Source organism: Sapajus apella, unplaced genomic scaffold (genome assembly GCF_009761245.1).
Source record: "Sapajus apella isolate SASKATOON/1434 unplaced genomic scaffold, GSC_monkey_1.0 scaffold9, whole genome shotgun sequence".
In the NCBI taxonomy this organism is placed as follows: domain Eukaryota; kingdom Metazoa; phylum Chordata; class Mammalia; order Primates; family Cebidae; genus Sapajus; species Sapajus apella.
In genome coordinates, this window is record NW_022436949.1 from 25,715,269 (window position 1) to 25,741,275 (window position 26,007).

Genomic DNA, 26,007 nt, shown 5'->3' on the forward strand with positions numbered 1-26,007 from the left:
ATATTGTATTTATTTCATAAGTTGTAAAATATCATTATGATTCTGTATATAAGTGTGTATTCTTCCCTAATGATACTTTCATGATTTTCAGAAATCAAGTTTCCTCAGCATCTTATAAATAGCATGTAAATAACACCCATATTATTTTGAATTTTTTCTGCTTTATTAATATCATTCAACAAGCATTCAATAATATTGAGCATCCACTCAGTGCAGGACACTATGCTCAGTGCCCAAGAAAACTAGCAGCACGTTATTAGAGTGACTTACATATGGGCTACTTTTTGAACTACACTAAGATAATTAAAACCAGATGTTACATTAAATAAGAGCTACATTTAACAGGGAGTTTTTAAAATCATTTCAAGACCAATGATGACTTTTTTTTTTTGCTCCTATTTACTTCTTTAATAAACCAGATACTCTCCTTTATGAGCAAAATGGTGATTTGCAGCAAACGATAACTCAAATGATTAAATAATAAAGGAGATGGGATGTATTGCATTATCTTACACTCAAGTACTTAAGATGATTTGCTAGAGGTTTTGTTTTGCAGATTCCCAGGGCTTGAGAATAATACACTCAGTCATTTCAATGCAATACTACCTTTCTGACTATTGGTGTAAAGAGTTTCTATACTACAAAATATATGAAATTTCTGTTACTGAAAATATAAAGTCCCTTTTTCAATAAAAAAATGCATATATATTTCATTAGATCACTGTCTATCTGCTTTTCTCCAGGACATTAGTCACAAAGCATTGAATTTAATTATCAGCTGCTCTAAACTTCTCATTTTACACATAAAGTTGTTGAACTGAAGAGAAGTTGTGACTTAACCACAGTCTTAAAGACATTTACTGAGACTTGTAGAATCAGAGTTTTCAGGGCCGGGGCCTCAGAACCTGCACTTTCTGGCAAGCCAGAAAAGCTGTTTTCAAGAAGAGATGGAAACTATGGGTCTGGCAAGAAATACCAGACCACATGAGTTTTCTATTCAGACAGACCTGAATTCCACATCCCTCTGTCACTTACCACTGTGTGACTTTGAGCAAGTTCTTTCTCTCAAAATCTTCATATCTCAATTTGTTCATACGGGAAACAAGGATAATACCTGCCTGATGGAGTTTATGTGAGGGTTGAAATACATATGTATGTTAAGTAAGTTGTGCAGTGCTTGGGACTGCTCGGCTTCTCTACAACCTGTCTGATGATCTTCATTGCTTCCGCCCCTCTTAATCCTGTGAGTGTCTCTTGTGGTCTCTCGGAGGACCTTCAGGGTTATCCTGCTGCCTTGCTAACTTCCCATACTCTCCCATAGGTTCCTCTTCCTCTAGCTAGCATTAAACATGGGCTTCCTCTCAGTCTCAGTCCCCTATTCTCTTCTCTGGCTTTTTTGTAGGTCTTTTCTTTTCCTATTTTGGCATCCAACACCTAAGAGTCTTTGTCAACAAAGACTCTTAAATTTATATCTTTAGCTCTAGCATATCTTGAATTCTAGAATAGCATTTCTTTTCCTATTATTATTTCAATAGCTTTTAGGATGTAAGTGGTTTTTGGCTACATGGATGAATTGTACAGTGGTGAATTCTGGGATTGTAGTGCACCTGTCACCTGAGTAGTGTACACCGTACCCAATATGTAGTTTTTATTCCTCATCCTCCCACCACCCGCCTCCCTTTTCTCCAGTGTTCTTTATTTGGGGATCTCCAACCCCTAAGTTATGGAGGTACCAGTCCATGGCCTATTAGGAACCGGGCTGCACAGCAGAAGGTGAGTGGCAGGCAAGCGAGTATTACCACCTGAGTTCCACCTCCAGTCAGGTCAGCAGGGGTTTCGATTTCACAGGAGCACAAATCCTACTGCGAACTGTGCATGTGAGGAATCTAGGTTGCGCTCTCCTTATGAGACCCTAATGCATGATGACCTGTCACTATCTCTCATCACCCCCAAATGAGGACTGTCTAGCTGCAGGAAAACATGCTCAGAGATCTCACTGATTCTACATTATGGTGAGTTGTATAATTATTTCATTATATGTTACAGTGTAATAATAGAAATAAAGTGCCTAGTAAATGTAATGCACTTGAGTCATCCTGAAACCATCCCTCCCACCCCAGTCTGTGGAAAAATTGTCTTCCACAAAACCAGTTTGGTGCCAAAAAGGTGGGGGACAACCGCTTTATAACTACTCTGTATACCACTACATATCCACAAATTAGTTTGCACTTATAAGTTAGAACACACAGTCTTTGTTTTCTCCATTCCTCAGTTACTTTGCTTAGCATAAGGGCCTCCAGCTCCATCCAAGTTGCTACAAAAAAAAAGCATTATTTCATTCTTTTTAATGGCTGAGTAGTATTCCATGGTGTACATATACCACATTTTCTTAATCTATTCATTGGTTGATCAGCACTTAATTTGGTTCCATATCTTTGCGACTGTAAATTGTGCTGCCATAAATACACATGCAGGTGTCTTTTTGATACACTGACTTCTATTCCTTTGGGTAGATACCCAATAGTGGGATTGCCAGATCAAATGGTAGATCTACTTTTAGTTCTTTGAGAAATCTTCATACTGGTTTCCACAGAGATTGTGCTAATTTAATTCCCACTAGCAGTGTATAATCACTTTCTTTCACCATATCCATGCCAACATCTATTACTTTTCAGCTTTTAAATAATGGCCACCAGAATGGCATTTCAAGCTGTCATTAAGTATTACCAGTTTTTGGAGTCCTGTACATGCATCAAACTCATCCTACCTTGAACTGAACTTGCTAATAAACACATACACCCCTCAATTCTGTGCCTCATACTGTTTCTTATCTTTTATCTTAATTTCATCTTTATTTAAAATTTTGATATTTTGCTCATAATGGGTTTTTGCATTGATTTTGATTTTTTAACATATTTATCAAAATATTATTTGTCTTGATTACTAGTTTTTGGAAGTCCTCTTAAGTTATATGCACAAGGCTAGTGCTGCACACGCCTCATTCTGGTTCCAGCCCTGGGCATTATCATCTAAATGTTACTTGATAAAAATTAGTATTAGCTGTGGGTTCTGCCCGTGATTGTTTCCAGGATCTGATTTTGGCTACGGTTCTGCTTGAATAATCTCTCTTCTCTGAGCAGTCTCTGAGCCCAATTATCCGCCTTTCATATCAATTTCATAAGAGCCAATAACTTTTCGATAAATACCTGTTCTACTGAAGTCTATCAGAGTCTTTTTCTATAGCTTGCATTTAAGAAGAGTGAATAAAGGGAAGAAGGGAGTAAAAATACTCAAAATTGTACTACTAAGAAGTTGCAAAAATCTTACTCTGGCACCTAGGAACAAGACTTTTTTGTATTTGTATTTTGTATTTTTGCATTTGGCAGATTTCTACAGTTTGATCTTCTTCATAACATTCTCACATAAAAGTACTCAAATTTCAGATGCAGTAACAATACAAGTACTTGTTGGCCAAGAAGTCCATGGTACAAACTTCAACATGGGCCAGCGGGAATTGTTTAATGTGCCATCATAGTATCACAGCATAGCATGTACAAGCACCTGCTTCATAACAGAGAAACCTGGGTTAGCTCCAGTTTCTGAGCTTGAGCAGAACATTACCAGCTGTATTACCTTGAGCAAGTTAGTTATCTTTCTAGACCTCCATTTTCTCATAAGATTATTGTGAGGGTTAAATTTAAAATTTAAATTAGTTAACATCTTGTCAGGCACACGCTACATGCTTGATTAATGTTTGTGGAGGTAGTAGAGGTAATGATCAATTTCGTCTCCTTGTTGTACAGAACTCCTAATCTCAAGAAATTGCTCTATGTAACAAGAACGAGTTTACATCTATGTTCAATAGAGAACAGTTCTACAACCTTTCCTGGAAAGCAAACCTCTTACTGGTCATTCTCTCAAAGCCTCCAGCTCAGGGAACCATCTTTTCCAAATCCAGAGTTCCATTTACATTGTATTCTATAGAAATGGTGCTCCTTGGAGTTGTATAGTATACAGCCTGTGTATAATGGTTCTGCTTCCACTTTTGATTTAAGCAGATAATGCAAAAATCATAAGCTATGACTTCTTTACTCTTTTTCTATTACCTTCATTTTAGATTATACAATAATTACTACCATATCAGAATACCAAATATCAATTCAATCTTTTGTTGTCTGTGTTTGCTTTTTAAAACAGGCATCAAATAAGTATTCCTAATTTCAGAATGTTGATAGAATATTTGTGAGTAGTGTTGATTTTTTTCCTTCTGATTGAATAGGAATTGCACTTTTAGCAGTATGCCTCTTTACCCAGAGTGAATGTTAAACATATGGGGAAATAGTTAAGCACCTAAAACTTATAACCTCACAATGTATATATCAGGCTTATCACCAACACAGAAAAACCTTTATGAACATGATATATCGAAATTACAAAATGAAAATGCATCTGAAGTTAAAAACAAAACAAAAAACAATACTGTGGTTTTCCCTTAGAAACATTTGTTTGTTAAAAAGAAAATTGTGTTCAATTTTTGGGACTATATGTTGAAAATAAGTTTCTTCAGTTCTCAGATCATTTCTTGCCAAATGATGTGTCTTCACACTAAATAAATGCATATGAAACATTGGCATTAATTTGTGATGTGATAATCAAGGTGTGTAGTTATTTAGCAGGTTACTTTTTATTCCTGTCAGCAAGGAGTTGAACATGTAAGTTCACAGTAAACAAGCTTTAACATAGCCTAACTGAATAACCCTTGTTATTTTATCATCATTATTATTACTGTAGATTTCTATCAAAACTACAGTTTGCTAAGTCAAAGATGATATTTGAGAAAATAAGTGTCCCAAGCTGTATTTGTGCCTGACTTGGTGCGGAAAAGGAGGGGAGGAAGAAGGAATGAGGAAAACAACCAGACACAAGACTCTTAAAAAGCATTACACTTGTTGATATTAACAAAAGTACGAAAAGAAACACATAACTGGAGTCAACTTATACTTAAGAATCAAAACCAGAATCTCTGAGAACTTCATATCCTGTCTGTATTTGTTTTTGTTTTTTTCCTTTTGGCTTGTCTTTTCTACTTTGCAAGTCTTTATCACCACCTAGGGGCAAGCTAAACACATAAGGGGCTCCTTTTTCAATACTAAGTCATTTCTAAATTATACACTTTCTGAGCCAAAAAGACATTTATGATTTCAAATGACTGTTTGGCTTCCCCCCCCCAAATAAAAGTCAATCTTTTATTATGTATTTCTTTTCATTTCAAATATGATTTTAAAATATAAACTGATTTTTGTATCACATGAATATCATCTTTTAGTTTTATCTTTCTGTCTCTTCTCATATGTCATCTTGTCAAAAGCTTTTGCATTTATTTTGAGCAAATTTCAACTTTATAGAATAAGCTCACTTTTATAAAGCATTAAGCCTTTAAATTAATTACTATACAAGCCATTTGCAAAGTATGTGATACAGTAACTTTGGATTATCAATATAGTTCAATGATGAATCAAATTAAATAAACTCTTCTGCTAAAATTATTTAAAAGTAACCTAATTTCAAATAATAAAAAGAAAAATGTATTGTTTTCAGACAAAAATATTAAAATTTCTCAGTTTAAAGTATCTTCACATGGAAAATGGTTTTGCTTCATGGTGCTTATAATAAACAAGCTCAAAATCACAAATAAGCATGAATTGAAAATAGAAATGAAGGAGATGTGTGATTCATGACAGTGTTAATGCAATTTCAAATCATTCATCAACTAAACTATCATAAAATACAAATAGTACCCAGAAAACAAACCTGTAACTTTCCATAATTAAGAAAAACTACAGCATCTTTGGTAGTTAATTAGAAATTGCAATTTGGCAAGGTGCTAAGGTAGATTTTGTATGAGTAAATTCTGTTCTTCAGATGTCAATTTTCAGATAAATAGTTGCAGAAACCCAAACTAAGCAACCTTTTCTCTAGGTCTTTTATTGGCTAAGGTGCAAATAGATTTTCACATACTTAGAGAAATTGCATTTTAAAGATTTTTGGTGGTATCGTGCTCAATATTTATTAATATTTTATCAATAGATAACAAAGTAAACAAGAGGCTAAACAAAGCATTGTGAATACACCTGTCATATTGCAGCCAAGCCACTTGTCTTCAATCCTTCCATCCTCATAAATGCATTTTGACAATGTACAGAAATTCTAAAAGATTTTATTTTTGTTGGATTCCTAATAATTTCTTATTTTTCAATGGTAAAAACTATTCAATGAAATTTTTAAAACCATTAGTTAATCAACAGAGTTCCCACAAGCACTATTTTTTTCTCTCCCAAAAGAATACAAAAGCAAACCTCAGCACTCAAAAAAAGAAGAAACAAATTAAAATCCAAAGATAAAGACACAGCCAGACTTAACATTTGGCACGTCTAGCCATGTGCCACACTACCTTGTTAATATAGGCATCATCTCAACATAGACACGCATGGTGAGGATTTTCCAGATGCCAATTCCCTACAAGATTGGACGTTTATATAGAGCTCCAGTCCACAGAATTCTCCAGCACAGCTCTCAAAGCTAACATTTTACATTTCAAGGGTAATTTTGAAGAGTTCTTCTTCAAGCCCCAGTGTAGGCACTGAAAAGGCCAGACCTGCTATCCTCAGAATTGCCTCTAAGAGTGGGACTTCCCCTTGAAAAACGAATTTCAGTAACTAAGGGCAGCAGCCTTGCTAGGAAACAAGCAGATACTCAAAAAAAGGGGGAGGTCTTATTTTACTTTGCTTTCTAGAGGAAACTAGAAAAAGACAAGAATAAAACAAAATGGTCTACCATATACTAAGGGAAATAAGTCAGGCAGAGAAAGGCAAACATTACATGACCTCATTTATATGTGGAATCTAAAAGTCAAACTCACAGAAGCAAAGAGATCTCCTGTTCCCATCACTCAGTTTTCCCAGATATTAACATCTTATGTAACTATACTACATTATCAAATCCAGAAAATTTACATTGATACATTACAATCAACAGATCTTATGGGGATTTCACTAATTTTTCCATGTACTCATTTTTTGTCTATTGAACTTTATTCTTTTTTGTACTATTTAATTAGCATGTTCTCAACTTTACAAGCAATATAAGCAATATATTCTGCTAATCTCTTTCCTTTTGGGGCAGCTCTCAGAATCAACATCTTAAGGATCCAGATCATCATTAAATTTATGCTTATGTTAGCAGTTCTTAGTCACATAAAGAATCCCACACGGACTGCGTGGCTATAAGAACATTTGTATCACTGGTCTAATATTTCTGGTCTCACTGACTCCTTCAAACTTCAATGAAAGGAAACCCTACTGGTTAAAGTTCTTCATGGTCCGGTCAGACCTCGGCCTGATTATTACAGCTCTCTAGTCTGCTTTGACAATTCCACAAACTTTTATTGAGATCCAGTTATTATGGTATTTGCTGAGATGCAGAAATGAATAATTCACCATCCCTGCTTTCAACTAGCTCACAATCTAAAAGAGGAGAAAGAAATGAGTTTTTGATTTCTGTAAAGGTGGTGAGCCAGCACTGGCTACAGGATTTTTCCCTGAAAAATACCTTGGAGAAATTATTGAGGAGGAAGTTAGCAAGGATCTGGAAAACTAAGATGGAAATTGCAAGAAACCCCTAAGGGGAGGAAGGCTATCACGAACTGGTGTCAGACTTATAGTACAGAGAGAGAGCGGAGAGTGGACAATGACAGAAGACTGGATGGATGGGATGGGGAAAGACTGCAGATTTGCTCCTCCTTCCCCCATTGCATTGGGGAAATGGTGGCTTGCCCTATTGCCACTGATAGGTAGAAATCTGCAGGTGAGAGCCCAGCCCTCCCAAGGTAATTTAATAACATTAGGGTAGCACCAAATCTCTAAAAAGATGAGAAGTGAAGACAGCAGATGCTAGGAAATCAGCCACCCTCAGTAGTACTGCATGTATTCCCAGGCAAGAGGGGTGCCTGTTCTTTGTCCTTACCAGAGTTCATGCATCCCCGCTGGACCACATTCCAGGTAGTCATGATCCTCATCCCACTGATAGGGTCTGTGCAGGGCTCTTTTCAGTCCCATCTTTCCAAGGGTAGACCAGTTCATCATCATCAGTGCTTATACCCCTAGTCCATGGGGTGGCAGTTAATGGAGACTGTGGTCAGAGTTTGGGCATGCAAACTTGCAGTGTCTGTGGGCATGCATGAGACTCCCTTAAGCTAGAGTGAGAAGAGGCCCAGGATTGGTTTGCTCCACTGCCACATTGTGGCATGGAACCAAAAGAAGACCAAGAATTCTAAATTTGAACCTAGTCTTCCAGGATATTATGATGGTGCATTTGTCAATGCAGAGGTATAGAATATATTTTTCTTAACAGTTTTATTTACTTTATTTATAACTTTTAAATAATTAGACAAATAATAGGTGGGCTTTCATTTTACTCCTTCCCTGGGTCCCAAAATGTTAGAAGTGTGCCTTGCCTGGTGGCATTCATTTCCTCACCACTTTCCTTTTGAACCCTCGGTGCCAATGTGATACAGCCTAAGAAGCTTGTCTTTTCTTCCAGGCTGCTTTGCTCAGTGTTTAAGCAAATATTACTTGCCACTGAGTTGTTTGGTGAAGTAGCAGCAGAGGATGGTCAGCACCAGGACTTCTGTGATATCTAGGGCTCTCCATCCTGTTCTGCCCTCCATCTCTGCTCTTTGAACTCACCTGTGGATTCACAAACAGAGGCCAAGGTATGAGCTCCTTCCCTAAAGCATATAACCAAAGTAGCTTCTATAACCATGGGAGCATGATGTCTAAGTCGACTATACCCTGAAGAGTGCAACCAATATAGAACACAGAAAAAACTGAGAAACACGTACTACATAAGATTAAATTACTAAAACATATCAAGAATTTAAAATGAGTACAGGTTTTCCAAAAAGATAAAAGGGGTAATACATAGCTGAAAAAAAAAAAACTCATTGAAAAGAACTTAATGCAAATATTAGTTATACAAAACATAATAAAAATAGTTGACTTAATAGATGCAATAAATAATGAAATGGATATAGCCAAGGAAAATTGGTGAGTTGAATAAATTACTTGAGAAACTCTTGTAGAATAGAAAAAGAATAAAAAGACAGAATGAAGGCGGGTGCAGTGGCTCAAGCCTGTAATCCCAGGACTTTGGGAGGCTGAGGCAGATGTATCACCTGAGGACAAGAGTTCAAGACCAGCCTGGCCAACATGGTGAAACCCCATCTCTACTAAAAATACAAAAAAATTAGCTGGGTGTTGTGGTGGGCGCCTATAATCCCAGCTACTTGGGAGGCTGGGGCAGGAGAATCGCTTGAACCCAGGAGGCGGAGGTTGCAGTGAGCCGAGATCGAGCCATTGCACTCTAGCCTGGGCAACAATAATAAAAATCTGTCTCAAAAAAAAAAAAAAAAAAAAAAAAGAATAAGAAGTACAGGGCAAGAAAAGAAAAAAAGAAAAGGTACCTCAAGGATAGAGATAAAAGTGCTGATGGAATAGCAACAGTCTAAGCATGAAAGAAAAAATAGAAGAAAACAATTACATTTCCCAGCAGTAGTGACAGAAAGACCTGAGATTAAAAGTGCTTATTTACGGGGTGATGGATGCAGAAAACCACCATGACACGTGTATAACTGTGTAACAAACCTGCAAGTGCTGCACATGTACCCCAGAACTTAAAGTATAATTTTAAAAAGTGCTCATTTAGTACTAAAAAGTACAGATGAGGAAGATCCATAGCTAAACACATTATGTCAAGTGTATCTGATTAAAAATAAGATCAAATGCAACACTTCCAAAGAAATCGCTGACCACCTATTAAGGAAAAATGATCTGAGTGACAGATTTCTCCACAGCAACACTGAATACAAAAGAGAATGGAGTATTATTTTCAAAATATTGAAGAAAAAGCTTTGTACCTATTATATGCAGCCAGCTCCCATTCAAATGTTAGAACCATATTTTCAAGCAGAGAAATCCTCATTTAGATGCATTTTGAAAACACTTTTGCAAATATACTTAAATGAGCAGATAAAACCAGAAGGATATTGCAAGAGATATAGGAAGTTAAAAAAAAATAAGCTTATCAATCTATTAAACAAAGAAAAAAAATAACAACCCTTAATTAAAATTCTAGATAATACTAATATGATAAGAGAAGAAGGAGATCTTGCTAAAGAACTTGTATTTATAAAAATATTTATGTTTAAGAGACATTTATGTTTAAGAACATAATAGAATAAATTAACATAAATATTAGTCTTAGGATAAGTGCAAGCACCATAAGAAAATGCGTTAATTTTAAACCAACAAAATAAGATTTCATTTAGCTAACAGAAATCAAGAAGAGAGAATTAAGAAAAAAAGAAAGCATAATTAGTTAAAAAAAAGTAAGTAAAATGTCAAAAAAACTCAATATGTGACAGCAATTAAAATAATTAATTACTATTTAATCCACTTACTAATATAAGTTAATTAAAGTCACTAATTAAAAGACAGAAATTCTTGGCCTAGATTTTTAAATAAAGAAGGTTCACCAATATTTTGTTTATAAAGACGTATTGATTAACAAAAGGATACAGAAAGCTTGAAAATAAAAGGTTGTAAAAAATGTACTAGACAAATATTAACTAAAATTAAGCTCATATAGCCATCATCATATCTCACAAAGTATAGTTAAAACATAAAATGTTAATACAAACAGAGGGACAGTATTTACTGATAAGCAGCAATAGAGCAAGAAGATAACCAGGATGAGCTTATATGAATTGAACAAGAGTCTCTACATGTGTAAAGCGGCAATAATGGAACTGCAGGGCACACTAGGGTCTGTTTGAGGGAGGAGGGAGAGGAGCAGAAAAGATAACTATTGGGTACCAGGCTTAATATCTGTGTAATGAAATAATCTGTACAACAAGCTCCTGTGACACAAGTTTACCTAGTAACAAACCTTCATATGTACCCCAAACAGAAAATAAAAGTTAAATAATGATGAATTTTTAAAAAGAACTGCAGAGAAAAAAATATATAAATCAACTATTGTAATGAGAAAAATCAATATATCTCTTTCCAAGATCCATAGATCAAGCATATCAAAAAGCTATAATACAGATCTAAAAAATACAATTATTAGCTCAAAATACATATGACATATAGAATTGTTAATCTAAGAAACAAAAATTATATATTCCTTTTAAGGACAGAAAAATATTTATAAATATTGGCTATGTACTAGCCATAAGGAAGTGTCAAAAAATTCTTAGAAATTGAATACTATATAAACTATGTTCTCTGATCATAATGTAATAAAATTAGAAATAAACAGACATATAACTAAAACATCTTGTATATTTAGAAATTAAAATACTAATAAATTTAGCTATTATTAAAAATAAAATAAGAGAAATTACTACTTACAAGTTGATGACAATATAAATATTCACTGTTGAAATTTTGTAAGCATAATATTTAGAGTAATATGTAGATATAAATACATTGATTGGACAAGGTAAAGAGAAAAAAACCAACGCAGTGTTCACAAGAAGTTGGCAAAAAAGCAATATAACAAACTTGAAGAGGTAAAAAGAAACATCATCATATATATACACACACACACGTGTGTATATATATATTTGATGTATATATAAATAAATGTGTGTGTGTGTGTGTGTGTGTGTGTGGCAGGTGTAGTGGCTCACACCTGTAATCACAACTCATAGCACTTGGAGAGACCAAGGCAGGTGAATGAGGTCAGGAGTTCAAGGCCAGCCTGGCCAACATGGTGACAACCCCATCTCTACTAAAAACACACAAAAAATTAGCCAGGTGTGGCGGCAGGTACATGTAACCCCAGCTACTCAGGAGGCTGAAGCAGGAAAATCACTTGAACCTAGGAGGCGGACGCTGCAGTGAGTGAAGATCGTGCCACTACACTCCAGTCAGGCGACAAGAGAGAAACTTATGTACATATATCATATATAAGGCTATATGATTTATAAGGCAATAAATATTATCTCAAAACCAAGCAAGAGCACTTGAAGAAAATCAAAGGCCTATTTAGCTCGTTATCGTACATGTGAATATCAAAAATACAGAATTAGCTATCTGTATTAATAGTGTATCAAAACAATGCATAGAAACCTAAGGTCTCCAGAATAGTGGTCATGGGTTTGGTGGCCAGAGAGGTTATAGTGGATGTGCTGCTGTACTCTGATCAAGGTTATGAAGCCCCTGGTGTACAGTGCTTGTGGACAGGACACTCACAGACAGCAAACTACTAAGAACTACCTGAGCTACCGAAGAACCTTGGATTATTCTGCTTTTGAAGACAGCATGAAAAATGGATTTGAAAGACTGGTGCCTCGACAGCCAATTGAATTGCTCCATATGAAACGATCTGAGCTTCCAGCCCCTTCCTCCAGTCAAAAAAATGACTCTGCTGCATGGCAAGAATGTGTAAACAATTATATGGCCCAGCTAGAGCATCAAGCAATTTGAATTGAGAATCTGAAACTAATGTCACAGCATGAATGTAATGCCTGGAAGGTATATGATGAAAATCTACTTCATGTGATTGAACACACACAGAAAGAAGAGATTCGGAAGTTAAGAAAACATGTTCAAGGTTTAAACTGGCAGCAAAAGAACATGCAACTCACGGCTGAAACTAAATCAAGAGAAATTGAATCAAATTGGATAACCCTGATCCGTAAGAATTACAAGACTGAACAGACTATGGGACTACTGTTCAACTAGAAAATGAAAACCATCAAATTCAGTAGCAATATGGAGAGGCAAACAAAGAAAACATCCAGCAAGACTCCTGAAAAGACAATATTGTGGGTGGAAGAAAATTTGGCTTTCATGGAAGCCATCTGAGCTTTCTCCAAACTATGAAGGATAACAGCATCTTCCAGAAACCATTGATGTTTAAATGTTTAGAATGTGTGGACTGTTAATAATTCTATTTGTAATTCTGTTCTATCTTAGCAAAATAAAAATGTCTAGGTTGATGGTATTTTTATAACCATTAACAAAAAATTCTAGACATTCAAAATAAGTACAACTTTAGCATAATATTATGTCACTGAATTCATTTTGAGCTGTGTAGGCCATAGTTCATATCCAAGAATCTTTATTTAAAGCTTTCAACATATATAGGAAGTTGGAAACTTTTAGTTTATGTCTTTGTTTAATAAAGAGATATTTCTTAACAGACACACAAAATTATACACATATTAATTTTGTAAGGCTCTTAGCAAATAAGAATAAAAAGGAATTCATTAACTCAGTCAAAGTTATAAAGCAAAAGCCTAGAGCAATTTGGCATCAATTAGTAGAAAAACACGACTATTTTAGGATAGAAAGAGGTGGAGAAATGTCATATTAAAAGGAAAAGAAATAGGATTAAGGGGAAGAGAAAAATATCTATTTACTTACAAATAATATGATTATTTACATCGAGCAATCAACAGAGTCACCATACATTTTGAGAATTTACTAGAGAATTCAACAATACAGTTGAAACAAGAAGAGACAGATGTGCAAACCAATAGTTATAACAAAAGAATGATGTGACAACAGAGGCTTGTATGATGGAGAGGAAGTACAGAGGTGGGAACTTTACCTGGGAGTGCAAGGAAACATTTCTTGGAAGCAGTTAACAAGTTAAATTTTGAAAGATCATGCACTGTAGGCAAACTAAGAGATATAAAACAGTAGTTCACAAAGTTTGGAAGTGGGGGAGTAGGAAAGGGTAGACCAGCATATGAAACTGGAGATGTGGGATAAAGTCTCATCCTGAAGATATTTGTGTGCTATGCTAAGATGCATGGATTTTAAAATGAGTGGGAAGATACTAGAGGGTGTTAGTCGCTGCTAAGATATGGTCCAATTTGGGGTATTGGAAAGATTACTTTGTTAACAGTATAGAAAATGAGCTGAAGGGGGCTGAGACTAGAGACAAGAAAACATTTAAATTACGCCAGGGGTGGTGACTCACACCTGTAATCCCTATACTTTGGGACGCCAAGATAGGTGGATCACTTGAGGTCAGGAGTTCAAGACCACCCTGGCCAACATGGTAAAACGCTGTCTCTTCTAAAAATACAAAAATTAGGGCATGGTAACAGGCACCCATAATCCCTGCTACTCGGGAGGCCGAGTCAAGGAGAATTCCTTGAACCCAGGAGGTGGATGTTCCAGTGAGTGAATACCGTGCTACTGCACTCCAGCTTAGGTGACAGAGTGAGACTCTGTCTCAAAAAAAATAAAAGACATGTAAGTTATTGCAGTGGTTCAAATTTTAAAAATGATGATATTGTCTGAATTAAGGCAATATATGTGGGAATGGAGGAATCTGGAGATGTTTAAAACACAGAGGCAATTAGATTTTAATGAAGAGAGTGAAAAGGAAGGAAGTCTCTTATATGGCCCTGAAGTCTGCATTTGGATACACAGTGACAGTGATGCCATCAATCTGCCAGGAAAAACAGTCTTCACTAATTACTATCTGGGCCAATGGAGTCTTCTTAATTTTCTTTACATTTTAAGTCATACTAAAAAGAATCTACTTCAGAGAGGCTGTTCATGTGTCAGGGCAGAGAATATGTGGGATATTTCTGTACCTTCCTCTTAACTTTGCAGTGAATCCAAAACTGCAATGAAGAAATAAAGTATTTAAAAAATAAACAACCTACAGAATGAGGTGGTATATTTGTAAACTATGAATCTAACAGGGAACTGATATCCAGAATTTAGAAGAAACTCAAACAACTCAACAATAACAGCAACAACAATACAAACCAATTAAAAGTGGGAAAAGCACATGAGTAGACATGCTTCTAAAAAAAGACAGACAAGTGGCCAACAGGCATATGAAAAAAATGTTCAGCACCAATGATCATCAGAGAAATACAAATTTAAACCCCAATGAGATGTCATCTTACACTAATCAGAATGGCTGTTATTAAAAAGACAAATAATAACAGATGTAGGTGAGGATGGGGAGAAAATGGAACACACGCATTATTCTTGGGAATGTAAACTAGTACAACCTCTGTGGAAAACAGTATGGAGATTTCCCAAAAGAACTAAAAATAGAATGACCATTCAATCCAGCAATCCCACCACTGGGTGTCTACCCAAAGGAAAAAAAATCATTACATCAAAAAGATACTTGCACTCAGTTGTTTATCACAGCACTATTCACCACAGGAAAAATATGGAATCAACCTAAGTGTCCATCAACAGAGGACTGGATAAAGAAAATGTGTGAGACAGAGAGAGAGAGAGAGAGAGAGAGAGAGAGACGGAATGGAATACTATCGAGACATAGAAAATGGAAACATGTCTTTTGCAGCAACACAGATGGAACTAACTGGAAGCTAAATAATGCATACACATGGACATAGAGCATGGAATAATAGTCACTGAGGACTCAGAAGGGTGGGAAGACGAGAGTGGGGCAAAGGATGAATAATTACTTAATGGGTGCAATGTACATTATTTGGGTGGTGGTTGCACTAAAAACCCAGACTTCACCACTACACAATATATCCATGTAACAAAATTGCCCTTGTACCCTTTAAATTTATACAAATAATAATAAATAAATACTTAAATATTTAAAAATGAAAATAATTTTTAAAATAATCTAACCAAGGAAGAATCAATAGATAGTGAAAATGACTTTATTAAAAATTTTAATAAAAATTTAAACGTAGCACATTCTAATATTTACTCCTCAATTATCTGGTTTTGAAAGAGTATATACCCAGAATAGGCAACATATTTTGAATTCAACTAAACTACTCAACCACTGTCATGGGCATAATGTTAAGTATTGAACATGGGCATAATGTTAAGTATTGAATCTAGATTTCGAATACATCTCTAATAGTTTCCATTGTTTTACCAGCTTGCGGGTTTTTTTGCTCTATGTTCTTTTCATATGATTATCCATTTTGCCACATATAGCTCTCATTTCATTTATTTTAATTGCCATGTGGTAAAATACATTGTATGATATAATTCATTCTTAATGGTTTATTTGGGTTGTTTTCCATTTTTCTGTATTATAATCAATATAGCTGTGAATATTCTTGTACATGTATGCTTATGAGCATTGTGCAAAAGTTTCGTCCAGACTATTTAGCAAGAAGAGGGATCACAGGAGGTCGGATGGCATGCAAATCTTCAACATTACTAGATATTGTCAAACTCCTCTTCAAAGAGTTTGGGCCAACTGTATTCCCACCAAGACACTATGAGAGTTCCACTCTCCTCATTGTCTTGAAACATTAGCTCTTATCAGACTAAATTCCAAGCTGATATTTTAGAAATGCTACCTTGCTGAAGTTTGAGTTTTTAAAATTTATTTGACTGCAAATGAGCTGGCCATCATTCCATATGACTTCCCACCATTAGGATATTCTTCCTGTGAATTGCTTCATTGCATCCTTTGCCAATTTTTCTGTTAGTTTGTCTTTTTCTTCTTGATTTTCTGTTCTTTGTATATTTTAAATACAAATCCTTGTCAGTTGTATATGTTTCATATATTTTCTCCCAGTCTGACATGACTGTGGTGTTTTTTGATGTCTATACAAAAAATTTCCTTTAACATATTCAAATTTATCATCCTTTTCCTTTGTGCTTAGGGTTTTTGTGTCTTCTTGAAAAAAATATTCCCCCATTCTGGTTTCATAAATATGCTATTTTTAAATTTAAAAGTTTTTTTTTTCTCATTCAGGGATTTAATCCATCTAGAATTAATTTTTGTGTGCAGAATGAGGTCTACGTCTAATTTTATTATTTTTATATGGAAAATTACTTATCCTAGCAGAGCACATTTATTGAATAATCCAGCCCTTCACCACAAATTTGTAATGCTATCAGACATATATTAAATTTTTATGTGTGTATGTTGTAAAGGTCCCATCAAAGACGAGGATTTGATCAGGTGGTTTAAATAGTCCTTAATGGGGGGACAATTTAGGGAGGTAAGGGCAGGGTTAGGAAAACAAACAGTGGTATTGAGGCAACCAGTGACAGCAGGAAGTTCTTTCCACATCTAGCACTGAAGGGAAAAGGAGGAATTAGCATTTTTGGATCCCACTGAGAGCAGAGTATCGGAGGAGGGCTGCCCAGCAGAAGCTGTAACTACAGAGAAACAGAGCTGCTGCCTTAGAAGCAATCTCAAATCTCCTCGCACCCTCTGATTCTCTGCAGGTGCCATCCATCAGTCAAGTCCAAAGTGAAGCCAGAGGTCAGGGAGGCAGTCTTTAGATTTCAGCTTCCCAAAGCATAGGGCTAAGTGCAGGTAAGTAGAGGTTAGAGAAAGTGGGTGGGAGTCACCAGCACAGCCCACTTCTTTTGCCACTCAGCACATATTCCTGCCTTTTACTGGATTTTAAAAAATAAAACAAAATAAAAAAACAAAAACAAAAAAACAAAAAACAAAAAACAACTATTCTCCACACAGGGGATCCACATAATCCCATCAATTACAGTATTATCAAGGAATGAGGTTAATTCAATTATACACCCACTTGGAACCTAACTTAAAATATTAGCCTCCACCTGTTCTCGTGATAAAAGGTAGCAGGAAAGGGGAGTAAAAGAGAAACCATCAATTGCTGTAAGATATGCATGGCTGCTTTTGTCCCTCCTCTGATTATTCTTTTGAATTGCCATGATTACTGTCCCTTTTGTCTCTGATTACCAAGCGAAAGTTGGCAATCACAAATTCCCCTTTCCACTACTCATTTCCTCTTTTATCACTCTGGTTACAGAGTGACCCAAAACTTCATTCTTTTGGAATCTGAGCCCCTAGTGACCCTAAAATATTACTACACTTTTTTTTTTTTTAATTTCCATAGGTTTTGGTGGAACAGATTGTGTTTGGTTACATGAATACATTCTTCAGTGGTGATTTCCAAAATTTTGGTGCACCCATCACCCGAGCAGTATATACTGTACCCAATTTGTAGTCTTTTAGCCCTCTCCTCCCTCCCACTCTTTCCCCCTGAGTCCCCAAAGTCCATTGTATCATTCTCATGCCTTTGCATCCTAATAGTTTAGCTCCCACCTATTAGTGAGAACACACGATGTTTGGTTTTCCATTCCTGAGTTACTTCACTTAGAATAATGGCCTCCAATTTTATCCAGGTCACTGTAAAAGCCATTATTTTATTCCTCTTTATGGCTGAGTAGTATTCTATGCTACACACACACACACACACACACACACACACACACACACACACACGAAGGTATTCAGGGAACAAATAGCATGATGAATAAAATCGTACCTCACATCTCAATACTAACATTGAATGTAAAGGGCCTAAATGTTCCATTTAAAAGATACAGAATGGCATAATGGATAAGAATTCACCAACCAAGTATCTTTTGTCTTTAAGAGACTCACCTGACACATAAGGACTCACATAAATTTAAGGTAAAGGGGCGGGTGGAAAAAGATATTCCATGCAAATGGACTTGAAAAGTCAGCAGGAGTAACTAGTCTTGCATCAGACAAAGGACAGTATATAATGGTAAAAGGACTTGTTCAATAGGAAAATATCACAATCCTAAATATATATGCACCTAACACTGGAGCTATCAAATTTCTAAAAACAATTACTACTAGACATAAGAAATGAGATAGACAGGCCGGGCGCGGTGGCTCAAGCCTGTAATCCCAGCACTTTGGGAGGCCGAGGCGGGTGGATCACGAGGTCAAGAGATGGAGACCATCCTGGTCAACATGGTGAAACCCCGTCTCTACTAAAAATACAAAAAATTAGCCGGGCATGGTGGCACATGCATGTAATCCCAGCTACTCGGGAGGCTGAGGCAGGAGAATTGCCTGAACCCAGGAGGCGGAGGTTGCGGTGAGCCGAGATCGCGCCATTGCACTCCAGCCTGGGTAACAAGAGAGAAACTCTGTCTCAAAAAAAAAAAAAATGAGATAGACAGCAACGCAATAATAGTTGGGGACTTTAATACTCCACTAACAACACTAGACAAGTCAAAAAAAAAAAAAAAGGATTTAAACTGTATCCTAGAGCAAACGGGCTTAACAGTTATTTACAGAACATTCTATCCCACAATGGCAGAATTTACATTCTATTCATCAGCACAGGGAACATTCTCAAAAAGAGATCATATGATAGGCACAAAACAAGTCTTAATAAATTTAAGAAAATTGAAATTATAGCAAGTATTCTCTCAGATCACAGTGGAATAAAACTGGTAATTAACTCCAAAAAGAACCCTCAACCCACGCAAATACAATTAAATAACCTGCTCCTGAATGATCATTGAGTCAACAATGAATTCAAAATGGAAATTAAAAAATTCTTTGAACTAATTGATAATAGTAATACAACCTATTAAAACCTCTGAGATACAGCAAAGGCAGTGCTAAGAGGAAAGTTTATAGCCTTAAATGCTTACATCAAAAAGTCTGAAACAGCATGAACAGATAATCTAAAGTCACACCTCAAGTAACTAGAGAAACAAGAACAAACAAAACCCAAACCCAGCAGAAGAAAAGAAATAAAGATCAGAGCAGAACGAAATAAAATTGAAACCAAAAAAAATACAAGATAAATGAAACAAAAATCTGGTTCTTTGAAAGATAAATAAAATTAATACACCATTAGCCAGACTAACCAAAGAAAGAAGAAAGAAGGTTCAAATAAGTTTAATTAGAAATTAAATGGGAGACATTACTACTGATATCACAGAAATACAAAAAAATCATTCAAGTTTACCATGAATGCCTTTATGTGCATAAATGAGGAAACCTAGAGGAGACGAATAAATTCTTGGAAATATGCAACCCTCCTAGATTAAACCAGGAAGAAATAGAAACTCTGAGCAGACCAATGATAAGCAATGAGATTGAAATGGTAATTTTATAATTACCAACAACAAGAAGTCCAGGACCAGATGGATTCACAGCTGAATTCTAGCAGACATTCAAAATGAGAATTGGTACCAATCCTATTGACACTATTCCACAAGTTAGAGAATAGCATCCTCCCTAAATCATTCTATGAAGCCAGTATCACACATTCTATGAAGCCAGTGTCACCCAAACCCATAAGAGACATAACAGAAAACTACAGATCAATATCCCTGATGAATACAGATGCAAAAATTCTTAACAAAATACCAGCTAAATGAATTCAACACCATATCAAAAAGATCATTCACCATGATCAAATGGGTTTCATACCAGGGGTGCCTATCAATAAATGTGATCCGCCTATCAATAAATGTGATAAACCACATAAACAGAATTTAAAACAAAAATCACATGATCATTTCAATAGACACAGAAAAATTATTTGACAAAATGCAGCATCCTTTTATGATTAAAACCCTCAGCAAAATCGGCAGAGAACAGACATACCTTAAGACAATAAAAGCCTCTATGACACACCCAAAGCCAACATTATATTGAATGGAAAAAAAAAATGGAAATCATTCCCCCTGAGAACCAGAACAAGACAAGGATGCCTACTCTCACCACTTCTATTCAACATAGTACTGGAACTGGTAGCCAGAGCAATCAGACAAGAGAAAGAAATAAAGGGCATCCAAATCAGTAAAGAGAAAGTCAAAAAGTCACTGCAGGTGATATGATCATATACCTAGAATACCCTAAGACCTCATCCAAAAAGCTCCTAGAACTGATAAATGAATTCAGTAAAGTTTCAGAATACAAAATTAATGTACAAATCAGTAGCTCTGCTATCCACCAACAGTGACTGAGCCGAGAATGAAATCAAAAACTCAATAGCAGCAAAAATAAAAATAAAGTACTTAGGAGTATACAATACAATAGCTGCAATAAAGTAAAATCAAATACTTAGGAATACACCTAACCAAGGAGGTGAATGGCTTCTACAAGAAAGACTACAAAACACTGCTGAAAGAAAGCATAAACAACAAATGGAAACACAGCCCATGCTTATGGATGGGTGGAATGAATATTGTGAAAATGGCCATACTGCAAAAGCAATCTACAGATTCAATGCAATTCCCATCAAACTACCACCATCATTCTTCACAGAACTAGAAAAAAAATTATAAAATTTATATGGAACCAAAAAAGAGCCCACATGACCAAAGCAAAACTAAGCAAAAAGAACAAATCTGGAGGCATCACATCACCTGACTTTAAACTATACTATAAAGCATAGTCACCAAAACAGTATAGTGCTGGTATAAAGATACATTAGTACAGTTTTCCATTGACGGCAATCACAACACATTGTAATAAGAGTGCTCTAACGAATGGCCTGAGTTTCACAGGTACTGTTCTCAAACAGCAACCCCATCTCTTGGTAAAAGGATTAAAAATCCTGGTAAGAAGAATAAGCCCTGATTTCTCTGTCTGAGGATATAATGCCATGAGAAACTAAAAATGTTAAGGAGTAGTCTCATCTTCCATATTATTAGAGCCATCACTGTTGGAAAAGTTTCTTTTTTGAGAACTAGGCTTTATAAATTGTTGAGCCCCAAGTTGCAGAGAAAAGAAGCAAAACTTCTCTAAGTGAGTTATTAGGTCTGAAATGAGACTTCCTCATTCCTGATATAACTACATTATCAAACAGGATCCCAGCAGAAAAGAGAATTCATGCAGATGATTTAAGTGAGGATAATTACAGAGGTCTGAGCAGAGTCAAGGCAAGAAATAAAGGACATTGAGGCATCCAGAGATTACTTAAACCAGGAAGCTATTATCAAAGAGAAAGAACCCAAGTTCCGGAACCTGGTAAGAGCTGGAACCCAATGAGAACTGGAAACAAGGAGGAGAAGCTTCCTATTGGAGCTAAAGTTGTAGAGGAATTCAGCTGCAGCCAGAGAAATAGAGCTAGCGGGAAAGAATGGAGGAAGAAATTCCCTTCCCTTTCTCTCCTCCTACTCTCCCATCTTCTGCTAGTGCCTCCCATTGTCCATTGTCCAAATACAATTTGAAAGGGAGCTCAGATGATGTCTTTCAGGAAACATAGAAGAGCAAAGAAAGATAGAAAAGGTTGGAACCTGGGATGTCAGAAAAATAACCAGAACACACGGATCTCTTTCTGAGCCTCCTATTTTGTTTCACTGGTCTTTTAGCGTATTTATGGGTTAATGCTATGCTGTTGAATATGTACATTTTCTAATGATCTGAAATGTCACCATTATATTAAATTTTAACATGTGCTTGTGTCTGTTTCTGCAGTCTCTATTCCGTATCGTGTATATCTGCACAAATAATCACACCTTTGTTGTTATTATATCTCAACAGAATATTGTGACATCTGATAAGGTGAGTCCTTCCCCTCATTGTTTTTTCATTAATTTCTTTGCTTATTTTGTTTTCAATCTGTTTTTGATTATTTCTATTTCTCTTCAAAACTATGCAGTGAATTAAATTCCAAAAAATAGCATTGAGATTTTATCAGAATTTATATTGATTTGTAGATAAATCACAAAGAAATTTGATATTTTCACATTATTTTATCCTCTCAACCAAGAGCATACTATCCTTTACACTTCTTAGATTTTTCTGTATTCTTCAGTAAAGCATTACAAGTTTCTCAATATAGATCCTATGCGTTTACACTTAGTTTATCCCTTGGTATCTTCAGGAGTTTGTGGATATTGTAAATGGACTCTTAATTCCATTTCATTTACCCTCCAATTCGTTCTAATTGTTTATTAGTTAATGATCCTGGGTTTTTAAACAACCTTTTCTTCTACAAATGGAGACTACCTCCTTCTTTTATACATACACGTGCACACACACACACACACACACACATACACACACATACACACACACACACACCCCTTAGTTCTTTTTCTTGCACTGGTAAGACAAACATTAAGAATGAGACCAAGATCCATTCTCAGTTCCTGAGTTTAAAGAAATGTTACTAATGTTTCTCAGGAATGATGTTTGCTCTCTTCATGGCTATTTTTGCACTGAGAATGTTTCTTCTCTTGCTAATGACTTTTTATGAAAAATGAATTGTATTGAATTTGAATTGAATTATATCACATATGTGGGGCTTAGGTTTTTGGCATCTATCAAAATGATTATATGGATTTTTAAACTTTCACCTCATGCAAGTTCCCCGAGATCTCGCCTATCTTGTTCACACTTTTTCCTCAGTACCTACAACAGTGCCCTCCTTACTGCAGCCATTTTGGAAATAGTTCCTGAATAATTATATAAATGTTAATAAAGTATTTATTGATTGTGATTAATTACATTGATGGAGCTGTAGTGGTGATTTATATTTGCATTCCTAGGATAAATCCTAATTGGTTATGATGAACTATTCTTCTAATATATTGCTGGATTTAATTTAGCATGGTGTTAATATATTTTTTCACACTGGTGGATAAATTGTATGTATTTATCAGGTAAACATGATGTTTTAAAGTATATGTACATTGTGGAATGACTAAATCTAGCTCACTAATATATATGTAATACCTCATACAGTTATCATTTTTGTGGTGGGAACACTATATCCATTCTCTGAGCATTTTTCAAAAATTCAATACAAGGCTGGGTGTGGGGACTCAGCCCTATAATCCCAGCACTTTGGAAGGCTGAGGTGAGAGGATTCCTTAAGCCCAGGAGTTTGAAACCAGCCTGGGCAACATAGGGAGACCTCATCTCTACAAAAAGATTAAAAAATCAGCCAGGTGTGGTAGCACATGTCTGTGGTTCCAGCTACTCAACTGGCTGAGGTAAGAGGATTTCTTGAGACCAGGAAGTCAAGACTCCAGTGAGCCATCATTGCACACTGCACTTCAGCCTGTGTAATAGAGTGAGACTCTATCTCAAATAATAATAATAATAATAATAATTCATTACAGTGCACTATTAACTATAGTCATGTTGTACAATAGACCTCTTAGCTTACTACTCCTGTTTAACTAAATTTTTATGACCAAAATCTCCCCAGCCCACCCACACCCTCCAATCATCCCAGCTCCTGGTAACCACCATTCTACTCTCTACTTCCATACAATCAACTTTTTTAGATTACATATATGAGTGATATCATAAAGCATGTGTCTTTGTGTGCCTGGCTTATTTCACTTAACATAATGTCTTCCAAATTTATTCATGTTGTTGTAAATGACAGGATTTCTTTCCTTTTAATGACTGAATAGTATTCCATTGTGTATATATATATATATATATATTCCATTGTGTGTGTGTGTGTATATATATATATATATATCACATTTTCTTTATTCATTCATCTGTTGATGGACAGTTAAATTGATTTCATATCTTGGCTGTTGTGAATAATGCAGCAATAAACATGGAATTACAGTTAGCTTTTGGACCTAATGATTTTACTTCCTTCGGAGATACACCAAATACTGGGATAGCTGGATCATATGGGAGTTCTAGTTTAAATTTTGGGGGGAATCTCCATGCTGTTTTCCATAATGGCTTACACTAATTTACATTCTCACCAACAATCTTGGCACTCTTTTCTGTTTAAGATTTTTATTTCTGTGTTCATAAGTGAAATTGTTGTGTAGTTTTCTTTTAGAAGCTATGCTTCTCTAATTTAGGCACTAAGATCATTCTATCACTATAAAATAAGGTAAAAAGCACTCTATCTTTAACATTCTCTGAAAATGAATTATTTTTTTCCTGAAGGACTGATAGAACTCATAGACTAAAATTTCCTTTTCTGGTGCTTTTCTAATGAGTATTTGTTTTTCCTTACAATTTCATTTTCTTCTATCTTTATTAGCTGATTTACATTTATTATTCCCTTTCAAATCATTCTTACTATATACAGTAGTCTATGAAATCATCCATTTTATAATATTTTTATATTTATTGGTATATTATCATTAAATATCTCAATTTTTTAAAATAACTTTTATATCTGATTTTATGTCATAATTTCTCATTTTTGATATTATTTGTGTCTTCTCTCTCCTTTTGTTTCTTAAACTTTTCTAGAGACAGGGTCTCACTATGTCACCCAAGCTGGCCTCAAACTCCTAGTCTCAAGCCATCCTCCCTCCCCAGTCTCCAGAGTAGCTGGGATTACACGTACAAGTCCCCATACTTGGCACCTTTTATTTCTTGATATAACTTGCCAACTGTTTTTAAATACTTTACTGATTATTTCAAAGAACAAATTTTAGACTAGTATTACTTACCATTTCTATTATGTTTGGCTTCATTTTATACGGCAAATATATGTTTTTTCTTTTTTTCTACTCCATTTTGTTTTCCTTTTTTCAGCTTCTTGAGTTGAATGCTTTGCTTATTCATTTTCAAACTTTCATCACCTAATCAATGCATTTATATCTATAGTATTTCCTAAGTACACTTTTGGCTGTATCCCATGGGTTTAAAATAAATGCAAATCCATTGCTGTTTTTGTTTCTAAATGGCCTATAATTACAGCTTTGATTCCCTCTTTTAAAATTTTTGGGATTTAAAAAAAAAAATCTTTTTGTTGCTTATTTCTAATCTGATTTGCATTATGGGCAAATATTTTGACCAGTATCATTTCAGCTTTGGATAAGTATTTTGTGGAATTTTTAAATCAACTACATGGTTAAGTTTTGGAAAGTCCTCTATATTTTGAAAGCAGTATATGCCTTCAAGATTTGCATATGTAATACAGCAATCATGTTGATTGTTATTCAAATATTCTAGGTTCTTATTTATTCTTTGTTTTCTTGACCTGTTAATTTTTAGAGAAATATCTATTTTTTTCCTGTCCTATTTTTTTACTTTCTCTCAAAAAATATAGGGCAGGGACAAAATAGCTTCTACTGTTGAGTCTCCAGCACCTGGAACAGTGCCTCCAGTATGCAAACTATGTGACTGACGTTCCAGTGCTTTGCCATCTCAATAGCAAAGCTCTTTTCAACACTTGCAAGCTCTTTAACT

General features: G+C 35.4%; 1 pseudogene; it reads left to right on the forward strand.

Annotated features, from left to right (window-relative positions):
• LOC116551137 overlaps window positions 1–13,007 on the forward strand; it is a 30,170-nt pseudogene extending 17,163 nt beyond the window's left edge.
• The last annotated feature ends 13,000 nt before the right edge of the window (window positions 13,008–26,007 follow it).